Source organism: Aquarana catesbeiana, linkage group LG05, assembly GCF_042186555.1.
Source record: "Aquarana catesbeiana isolate 2022-GZ linkage group LG05, ASM4218655v1, whole genome shotgun sequence".
In the NCBI taxonomy this organism is placed as follows: Eukaryota; Metazoa; Chordata; class Amphibia; order Anura; family Ranidae; genus Aquarana; species Aquarana catesbeiana.
The window spans coordinates 468,554,477-468,564,808 of NC_133328.1; the positions used below are offsets into that span (position 1 = coordinate 468,554,477).

Consider the following 10,332-nt stretch of genomic DNA (forward strand, 5'->3'; position numbering starts at 1 on the left):
CCATCAGGCTCCACCGTCGCTCCCATCACTCCTTCCTAATTACATTCTGGAAATACTAACCACTCTCCCCTCCTCATAAAGGGGAGTAAGTGTTTTCTCCCGAACAACTGTCAGTAGCTAGAGCTACCACAATCTAGGCCAGAAGGCCAGTGACCCGACCCTCCGGCCAGACCCAGATGCAGCACCCATCCTCACCAGGAGCACCCTTCCGGACGGCTCAGACTCAACCATCGGCCAGCCCCCAGTATCTGTCGGGCAGTTTGGCATAGTCCTTGCTGAAACCACGTTTCCAGGCACTATAACACCATTGGAATTGCTGGCTCTCCCCTTTGAGAGTAGCACAGTGCCTCCTCTGGAAACTGATAAGAACAGATACTACACTTGATCTTAGCCAAAAGGCCGAGAAGCCAAAAGGCCCAGAAGCCAATCGCTTCCTCCATGGGAAATGACCGCGCAGGATATGAATGTCAACACAGGAAATCCTTGCAACAGGATGAGTTTATACAGAATAATGGCTAGGAGAGTCATATGGGCGTGTCTGGGCAAGGACAGTGACAGTGTGTATATTTTACGTGGAAGCCATGCTCTTCAACTAAACAAAGGAAGCCGCATGGCTAACAAACATGAACTCTGTCCCTGACCATAACAACTCAAAAGCTCCCGTTTTTACTGTTTTTCTTGAATCCTTATTCTTCTTTGTTCAGAGAACAAAGCATACCCAGACTATACTACTGTCCAGTGTGGATGGGAGATTATCTGCAGGTGTACGCCACGGCCCCCCCCCAAATATGTTGATAAGGGCACACAGGGGTGACACGAGCACACATCCGCTAAACCGATAATGTCTTTGCAGAGTGAACACATCCCCCCCAGACGATTGTTCTGTGCATCGCACAGAGGCCCTTCACTGGTGGACATATCCCCACTAATTGAGCTCTTTAGCATCAACTCGACTTGCCGTGTTTGGAGGCAGAAAAATGCTGACTGTGACCCTAAGAACACAATCCCTACAGTTAAGCCTGGAGGTGGAAACATGATGCTTTGGGGCTGTTTCTCTGCTAAAGGTGCAGGCTAACTTTACCGCATTGAGGGGCCAATGGATGGGGCCATGTATTGTAAAATCTTGGGTGAGAACCTTCTTCCCTCAGCCAGAACACCTAAGATGGGTCATAGACAGGTCTTCCAGCATGACAATGACCAAAAACATACTGCCAAGACAACAAACGAGTGGCTCAAGAAGAAGCATATTAAGGTTATTGAGTGGCCTAGTCAGTTTCCAGACCTTAATCCTAAAGAAAATTTATGGCGGGAGCTAAAACTTCAAGTTGCCAAGAGACAGCCAAGAAGCTTTAGGGATTTAGAGAAGATCTGTAAAGAAGAGTGGACCAAAATCCCTCCTGAGATGTGTGCAAACCTGGTCACTAACTAACAGAAACATCATACCTCTGTGCTTGCCAGCAAGGGTTTCTCCACCAAGTACTAAGTCATGTTTTGCTTGGGGATTAAATACTTATTTTACTCACTGAATTGCAACTTAATTTATAGCATTTGTTTTATGTGTTTTTCCTGGATGTTTGGTTGATATTCTGTCTCTATTATATAAAATACACCTATGATAAAATTATAGACCCTTCATTTCTTTGTAAGTGGGCAAACTTACAAAATCTGCAGGGGATCAAATAATTATTTTCCTCAATGAATACTCTACTTAGTCCTTCTACCCCTTGGTCCCCCCTTGAACAGGAGGAGGTGGCTGTTTTGCTCTGGAGTAATAATTAAAGATTTATATCAGTGTTGTCGAAGTTGAGCAGTCTATAAATTAACTAAAATGAAATAACCATATAATTTATACACCGTTCACATGGATATATTAATAAAATGATAAACATATTTAAAATAAATAAATATAATGGCAGTGTCCATAACCACAATAGTAATCAGTGCTGAATGTATACTAAGTGGTAAATCAATAATTTTTAATCACAATGAAAAACTCCTCTTCTGTGATACACTCAAGTTCACACTTGTAAGTGAAAAATCATATTGTTCACTTCCACCTCCGCTTGTCACCTCAGTGCTCACAGAACTCTCACTTTAATTAACAATCAAATACGCATATAATAAATCCTGGTTGATGTTCAGATCCCAATTGGTTCCAAGTGCTCTCCATATCCTCCCAAGTAAACTGTTCAATTTCGAGTACTGGCCCCTTTAAGGTGCCGTTTATCGCGGTCATCAACATTTTAGAACAAAACATATATAATGCCTTCCATAGTATAATAATTTATTACCTCAGGTTTATTAAGTTAAAAATAACGCTTACATCAAGAAAACTTTAAAATCACATCCAAAATAATAAAATACTCGGCAGTAACTGTCTCTCACATCACTTTTAGTTTGCTGCCTGCTAAAAGACACCCTTTTTCAGGGGAAGACTTACTCAGGTGTGATGTAACGCGTAGGGCGTCTCGGAGCAGATGGCGGACCACTCAGCACTGATTACTATTGTGGTTATGGACACTGCTATTATATGTGTTTATTTTTAATATTTTTATCATTTTATTGTTGTATGTGAATGGTGGATAATTTAGTTTGTTTATAGGCTGCACAACTCCAACATCACTGATACATTTTTACACTGTGGGAACACATTAGGTGTTGCAGCAACCCTTTATTGCTATTATTAACACTTATCTTTTGCTTTATACCACATATAGAGCATATATTCACACAGGTAGCTCAGGGGTCATCTTCTGTTTACTTTTAGTTTCTAACTGCCTTCTTGAGAAGGGCCGGTGCTGCCACTAGGCACACTGCTGCCTAGGGCGCCTGGCCACTGGAGTTCCTACTCTCTTCTTTCTGCAGCAAGCAACTAAGTCTCAGCATCAGCAGGCAGCCACCGCTACATTTGCACATAGTGTCAGAGGCGCAGTGGTGGTGCAGGACTGTGTCTGTGTCTCGACTCCCTAATAAATGGAAGCAAGTAAACATTCATTGATGGGCACTGGTAGGCTGCATTGATAGGTGCTGGTAGACTGCATCTGATGAGCGCTGGTGAGGCTGCATTTGATGGGCGCTTCATTAAAAAGGTAGGGTATACATGGGAAGGGCAAAGGGGGTGGAGTCAGGGGTGGAGCCAATGGGGGCGGCAAAATTAGGTTTCGCCTAGGGTGTCAAAAATCCTTGCACCAGCCCTGTTCTTGAGAAGGAAAAGAAAAAACTGGATATATCCAGAGAGTAGAGGGCAACTTCAGGCAATTAGAGACTGGTCCAACTCAAGAAACTATCTTGTAGGGCCAAAGAATCGAGGGCCCAACTTGGTATAAGGTTGCTTTAATCTCACGCACAGCCAAACTCTGTCTCCCACTGTGTACGGTATATGGTGCCTTCCTCTATCAGAAACAAAGCTTTTATATTTGCCTGCTGCCTTTCGTAGAAGCAGGCAACTTTTTCTCCAGTTTAACAATATATTTTTAATTTGTTGATCTGCTGCTGGAACACCAGAAGGAGGTTGAGGTTGCAGTAAGGGAAAAGTACATGGATTATAGCCTAGAGCTGCATAAAAAGGCATGGTATGAAGGGCACTGTGCCAATGGCAGTTGATTTAGTGTCGAAGATAGGTCTAGGGGGTCTGGTTCATGCGTTCGGTTTGTCCATCTGTTTGTGGGTGGTGTGAGGTAGAGAGAGACACTTTTACCCCCAGCTTCTTACATAAAGCATTTAAGACATGTGCAGAATGAAAACATTTGTTTTGTTTCATTTCAAATTTAAATAATTTTGTTTAGTTCAATCCGTTAAATTTGTTGAATTCATTTTTGGAATTTATTTCATTTATTCATTCACTTTCAAATTCGATTCGAATTGGCATTCAGATTCAAATTTATTCTATTCAAAATTAGAATTTCAGAAAACGGTTGTATTCTTTCTAATCTATTCTATTCTTTAGTCCATTCTATTTAAATTCAAATTTATTTCGGGAGATGGTTATATTCTTTCTATTTTATTCTATTCCATTATATTCTATAAAAATTTCCAACGCAACTCTTCATATAGCCCATATACCATCCAATGCATATAGTCCAAATGCCATCCAAACACATATATCTTTCCTCATAGGTAAAAAAAAAAACTAAAAATTCCCTATCAAATATTTACCGTAATTTTCCTTTCCTGATGGACTACTACCCTATAGGACTCCACCTCCATAAATCTTTGCTCCGAGCCAGCGGCCGTGTTCTATAACTAGCCTACTTCAGGTATTGGGTGGGAACTCCTGCTGCCATGGAGTCCATCAGGAAAGGAACATTACGGTAAGTATTTGATAGGGAATTTTCAGTTTTCCTGACGGACTCCATGGCAGCATACATGTGGAAAATAACTCACCGTACACACCCGGGTGGGCAAATGCTGAACAAAAAGATTTAATTAACACTGCCAACCAACAGTACTTGTAAACAAAAATTAATAGAAGCCAGAGCAGCCGGTTCAACGCAGTAATGAGACATAAATGTGTGGATTGACGACCAGGAAGCCCCCCCCTGCAGATCACTTCGGGAGCGACGTGACATGAGGCTGCCCATGAAGTTAAGACACTTCTGGTTGAATTCGCTGTCACCATCTCCAGAGGTGCCAAGCCCTTCACTTTATAGGCCCATTGAATAGCTTGAACGATCCATGCAACAATGGATCTGATGGAGGCCCGCAGCCCCTTGTTCCGCCATGGAGCAGGGCAAAGAGATACTCAGACTGTCGAAAGTGAGCCGTATCTCAAGGTGACTCCCACATCAAGGGGATGCAAATCCAGGCTTCCAGTTGATCTAAAGGTGGAAAGCACGGTTTCTTGATTCTCGTGGAAAATTGAGGTGACCTTGGGTTTCACACCCAGCATTGGGATTAGAACCACTCTGTCTGGAAAGAAGGTTAGAAAGGGCTCTTTTGACCCTAAGGCTTGGATCTCGGATATCCTCTTTGCTGAAGTGATGGCTACCAAAAAGGCTGTCTTGAGGACAGGTTTTTGAGAGTGGTTTGTTGAGCTGTGAGAAAAAAATAGAGGACCAACGGGAGATCCCACTTGTGGAACCTCGGTTTCCTTTGTGGCGTAAACCTAACTACCCCCTTAAAGAATTGATGAACAAGGGTGTGCCTGGCCCATGACACTCCAGTGAAATCTTAGATCGCAGACACCTGTACCCGTAGGGAACTGGCAGATAGGGCCATGTCTAAGCCCGACTGCAGGTAGCTTAGGATGTCTTGGACTGCCGGCACCAGACGGGGTTGGCTTTGGCAGTCATATGACTCGTGAATTTGGCCCATATTCAGTCATAAATCCGGTTTGTGCTTCTTCTCGCACTCAGGAGTGGGGGAATGACCTCTTCTGGGCACCCTAGTTCCTCCAGCCTTCCCCTTTCAAGAACCAGGCCTTTAGGCGCAGAAGAGCCGGGCGGCAATGTAATGTCGTACCCTGAGACAGCAGGTCCGGTCTGAGCGGTTGGGTGAACTGGTTCCGGAAAGCTGAGGAGCGTCAGGAGGGGAAACCAAGGCCTGTTGGGCCAGTAAGGAATTATGGCTACTACCTCTGCTTCTTCCATCCTGAGTCTCCACAAGAACTGAAAAATAATAGGGATCGGAGGAAAGGCGTAAGCTCTGCGGAACCTCCATATCTCAGTTAGGGCGTTTATCCCATAGGCCTGAGGGTCCGGGAACATTGAATAGTATCTCGCCAGTTTGTTGCATGGGGAGGCGAAGAGGTCGACTTCTGGGGGGATCCCCAAGGTTAGGATCCATCTGAACACTACCTCGTGGAGAGACCACTCATTGTTGTCCTGACGGACTTGAGAGAGGAAGTCTGCCTGGACAGTCTGGATCCCGGGTACATATGCTGCCGATATGTTAACCAGGTTCTTCTGTGCCTTGATCATAATTGGCTCTACCTCTTGTAAAAGGGACAGGCTTTGAGTATCCTCTTGTCTCCTTATGTAAGCCACTGCCATTGTGCTGTCTAATCTGAGTAATACAGAGTCCCCTGTTGTCAGATGGCGAAACGCCTGAAGTGCCTGGAAAGCTACCCGTAGCTCTAGTATATTCAACACTGTTCCTGGAGAGGGAAAATCCCAGGTGCCCTGCGTCACCTCCGCTAGACAATGAGTGCCCCAACCCCTGTTCCTGGCATCTGTCGTTATTGTGACCCATGTAATGGGAAGAATGGAGTGACAGTTGCATAGGTTCTTCCGCTGGAGCCACCAGGGGAGGGAACTCCTCATGGCCGGTGTAATGTAAATGCGCTGGTCTTTGCTGCCGACCATCACTGTTGGAGAAAGCCTTTCTGGAATGGCCACATCCTCCATTGTGCCCACTCTACCATGGGTATCGTGGTCACCATGGTGCTGATGATTCTCAGACACTGGAGGGCATGGAGGTGAGAAGAAAAAAGATCCAGACGAATTCTGTCTCAAACTATCACAACCTTCTCTATGGTAAGGAGATGGTGTCCCTCACTGTATTGACGCAAGCTCCAAGGAACATGAGGGACTGTGAAGCTTCCAACTGACTTTTCTCTAGGTTTAGGAGTCACCTGAATTCCTGGAGAGTAGAGATGACCTGACCCCTGTGTTCTAGGAGTTGATTTCTGTCTTGAGCCAGCAGGAGGAGTTCGTCTAAGTAATGATGGAGACGGATTCCCGTGGTTCTCAACAGAGCTACCACAGCCAATAAGACCTTTGAGAAGACACATGCAGATGTTGACAGCCCGAAGGGGAGACAGGTGAATTGTAAATGAAGCTGACCTATGGCAAACTGGAGAAACTGTTGGAAATCAACGACCTTTAGATCTATATAAACTAGCCAGTCTCCTGGTTGGACTGCTGGATTGTAGACACTGTCTCCATTTTGAACCTTGAACCTTTTTTGATAAAGCGGTTCAGATGGGTCAGATCTATAATGGGCCTCCATGCCCCATTCTTCTTTTGTACCATAAAGAGAGGAGAGTAAATCCCCATGCCTCGTTGTCTGGGACGGGAATAGTAGCGCCAATTCCAATAAAAGTCTACGTAGGCCAGGGGTCTCAAACTGGCGGCCCTCCAGCTGTTGCGAAACTACAAGTCCCATCATGCCTCTGCCTGTGGGAGTCATGATTGTAACTGTCAGCCTTGCAATGCCTCATGGGACTTGTATTTGCGAAACAGCTGGAGGGCTGCCAGTTTGAGACCCCTGACGTAGGCTAATAGGATCTGCCTGTTCTTCTGAGGTGGGGGAACACGTCTGAGCCTGGGAGCGCTGCTAAAGGTCCAGGCATGGCCTGAAGAGACCGTCCTGACTGTCCAGAAGTCTTGGGTTAAGGCCGCCCAGACAATGCCGATAGCGGATGGAGCCACATGGCGCGCTTGCCGGTGTAGACTGAAAGCATAACCCGAGCCACCAGGTGGATGATATCAATGGAAGCCTCCTCCAGAAAGGGCGATGCCAATTTCAGCTCCTGGATGGGCAAACTCCTGGCCAATTCTTCCGAGACGTTCCTAAGTGTCTTATCCATGTTATCTGTCAAAATTTCCATGGCTTTTGACATTTCAGCTAGAGCTAAGGCTGGCTTGCAGGCCATACCTGCTGTTAGGTAGACCGGTTTAAGGTCACAGTCGATCTGCCTATCCAAGGCATCCCTGAAGGAGACTGTTTCTTCCAGGGGAAGGGTCACATGTCTGACCAGCCTCATTACGGCTGCATCCACCAGAGGAACCGATTCCAAATGTTTGACTTCTTTGAAGGAATAAAGCTTTAGTACTTTTGACAGCATGAAATTATTTTTTTACACTTTGCCCCACTCATCCATAATGACTTCAACTGGGAAATTGACGCTTTCCTTCTTCAGTTGCTTAAAATACTTCCTTTATTTGGAAGGAGCAGCCACTGGATCTTCACAATTTAAAGCTTCTTTTATTGCTTTTACCAGGGGGGACACCAGGGCGAAATCAAACCCCATGCAGGGATCTTCCCCCTCTGAGTCCTAGGGGGTGGCAAATGGGTGGCTTGGCTGAGAGGACTCGCATGCATCCTGAACTTGTTTCTCCCTCACTGGTGAGCGTAGCGGCTCTGTAGGAGGTTAGTGAGCCTGGCTGGTCTCAATCTCTTTCAGAGACTCTTTAATGACCCTCTCAACTAGGGACTTTAGCTGCTGATCCATACCACCTCTCTCGCTTGCTGCTTTGGCATAAAAGAGGTCACAGAGGGATCTTCCCACCGGTACTTGGGACCTACACTCCCAGCAGGCGTGAGTTGCATTGCTGATTGGAGCTAGAAGGGCTGAAAAGGAAAGAGAGACACGGAAACCACATGTGTTAGGGGAGACAACGGTAACAATGCCCTCCACCTACCCCCCAGCAGGCAATACCCAGGGGAAACCGCCCTATGTACCTGCTGCAAGAGGGCTGGCCACAGGCATGTGGTGATGCATCCATCCTCCTGCAGGTCTCCATCAAGGGCTGAAAAGAGAGGCAACCGGGACATTAATAAGGCACACACAAGGCTGCATGCCTCTGCCCCCTTGGCGCTCCCTACCTCCTAGCAGAAGTGCTGGGGCTTGGGGAAGTCGCCACTCAAACCTGCAAGCATTCCTGAGGCTTGCAGGCTTTTCCCCCGTTTAAATTAGGTGCTCCTGTAACGTCACCGCAGAGCCAACCACGGTGTTTGTGCGCATGCGCAATCACCAACATTTTGACGGAAACCTACTGTACATGCGAGAACCAAGCCTCGCTCCTGTGCCGAATGGCCTTGGAGATGAACCGGGAAGCCATTGCCGTCTGGAACGCAAGAAGGAACCAGCTGCCTTGCCTGTCAGCCACACTACACCATGGGAAAAATACAGAGAGCACACAGGAAGGGGATAATAGTTACATACACATGCCGGACTTGGGGTGATAGGGCCACCAGCTAGTAGCTAGGCTGTCTGGCCAATGCGCTGCTTGCCTGCCAGTGGCTAGGCTTCTAGCTTCTTCTAGTGTCTCTTCTATTTGCCCACTCCATACCCTGCTAATAGCTAGGGCTTATTGGATTATTGCGACTCTTCTTCCCTGGTGTTGCTTAGCTGGTCCTGATCGTAGGAGGAGAATCTTCGGGTAGGAGGACCACCAACAGGGCTGCCAAGCAGTGCCCATTAGAGGTGCCAATTAGTGCCCAATAGAGGTGCCAATCAGTGCCCATCAGTAATGTCTGCCAGTGCCTCCTCATCAGTGCTGTCTATCAAGGTTATCTATCAGTGCCCATCAGTGCCACCCATTAGTGCCCATCAGTCCTGACCTACCAGTGCCCATAAGTGCCGCCTATATGTGCCCATCAGTGCCACCTATATGTGCCCATCAGTGCCACCTATTAATGCCCATCAGTGCTGCATATCAGTGCCTCATCATCAATGTCACCTCATTAGTGCCACCTCATCAGTGCCACCTTATCAGTACCCAAAAGTGCAACCTCTTCAGTGCCCATCAGTGAAGGAGAAAATGTACTTATTTACAACATTTTATAACAGAAACAAAGGAAAACTTTTTTTTCTAAATTTTCCGGTCTTTTTTTTATTTGTTTAGCGAAAAATAATGGTGATCAAATACCACCAAAAGAAAGCTCTATTTGTGGGAACAAAATAATAAAAATTTTGTTTGTGTACAGTGTTGCATGACAGCGCAATTGTCATTTAAAATGCAACAGCGCTGAAAGCTGAAAATTTGCCTGGGCAGGAAGGGGGGAAAGTGCCCTGTACTGAAGTGGTTAAAATTATAATAAAAGTCCCATCAAGTGTGTGATATCCAGAATATTAGGTAAAATGCTTTGCATACTAAACAATACAACTCAGCATCATATAGTGAAAATAAGTCCTTGTGCTTATAAAGTGCCTCCAGTGCTTCAATAAGTGATGGTGACTCGCACTTCCCCTTCACACCATGCACTCACCAGAGATGTATAACCCCAAATTTTGTGTCATAAAAACGCTTAAGTGTCGATATGGTGACTCCAGTGCCACTTTTTCCGGTCCCCTTACTTGTCTCCAAGCGACCTCATTCAATCCCAGATGTATCAAGATGCATGTATGAAGAGATCACAGAGAGGAAGTCATCCTCGACCATGTAGTTTTATTAATTCATTAATTTGATTAATTAAAAAACAAAAATGTTCCCCCCTAGGGCACTCAGGATTTTCAGCTGTGTTACAATCCATAATCCATTTGTTTTGTTTGATGGTACAGTATATGGGCTATATGAAGAGTTGCTAGACTATATTGTAAAATTTAATTTTTTTCAGCAAAATGTTTACAGTGCCTTTGTTGATCGCTGTTCATGTCACCAAAGCCTA

The 10,332-nt window shown here is 45.6% G+C and overlaps 1 pseudogene; it reads right to left on the reverse strand.

The window, feature by feature from the left end:
- Window positions 1-308: 308 nt before the first annotated feature.
- LOC141146426 (U2 spliceosomal RNA) lies at window positions 309-411 on the reverse strand (annotated as a pseudogene).
- Between the last annotated feature and the right edge of the window lie 9,921 nt (window positions 412-10,332).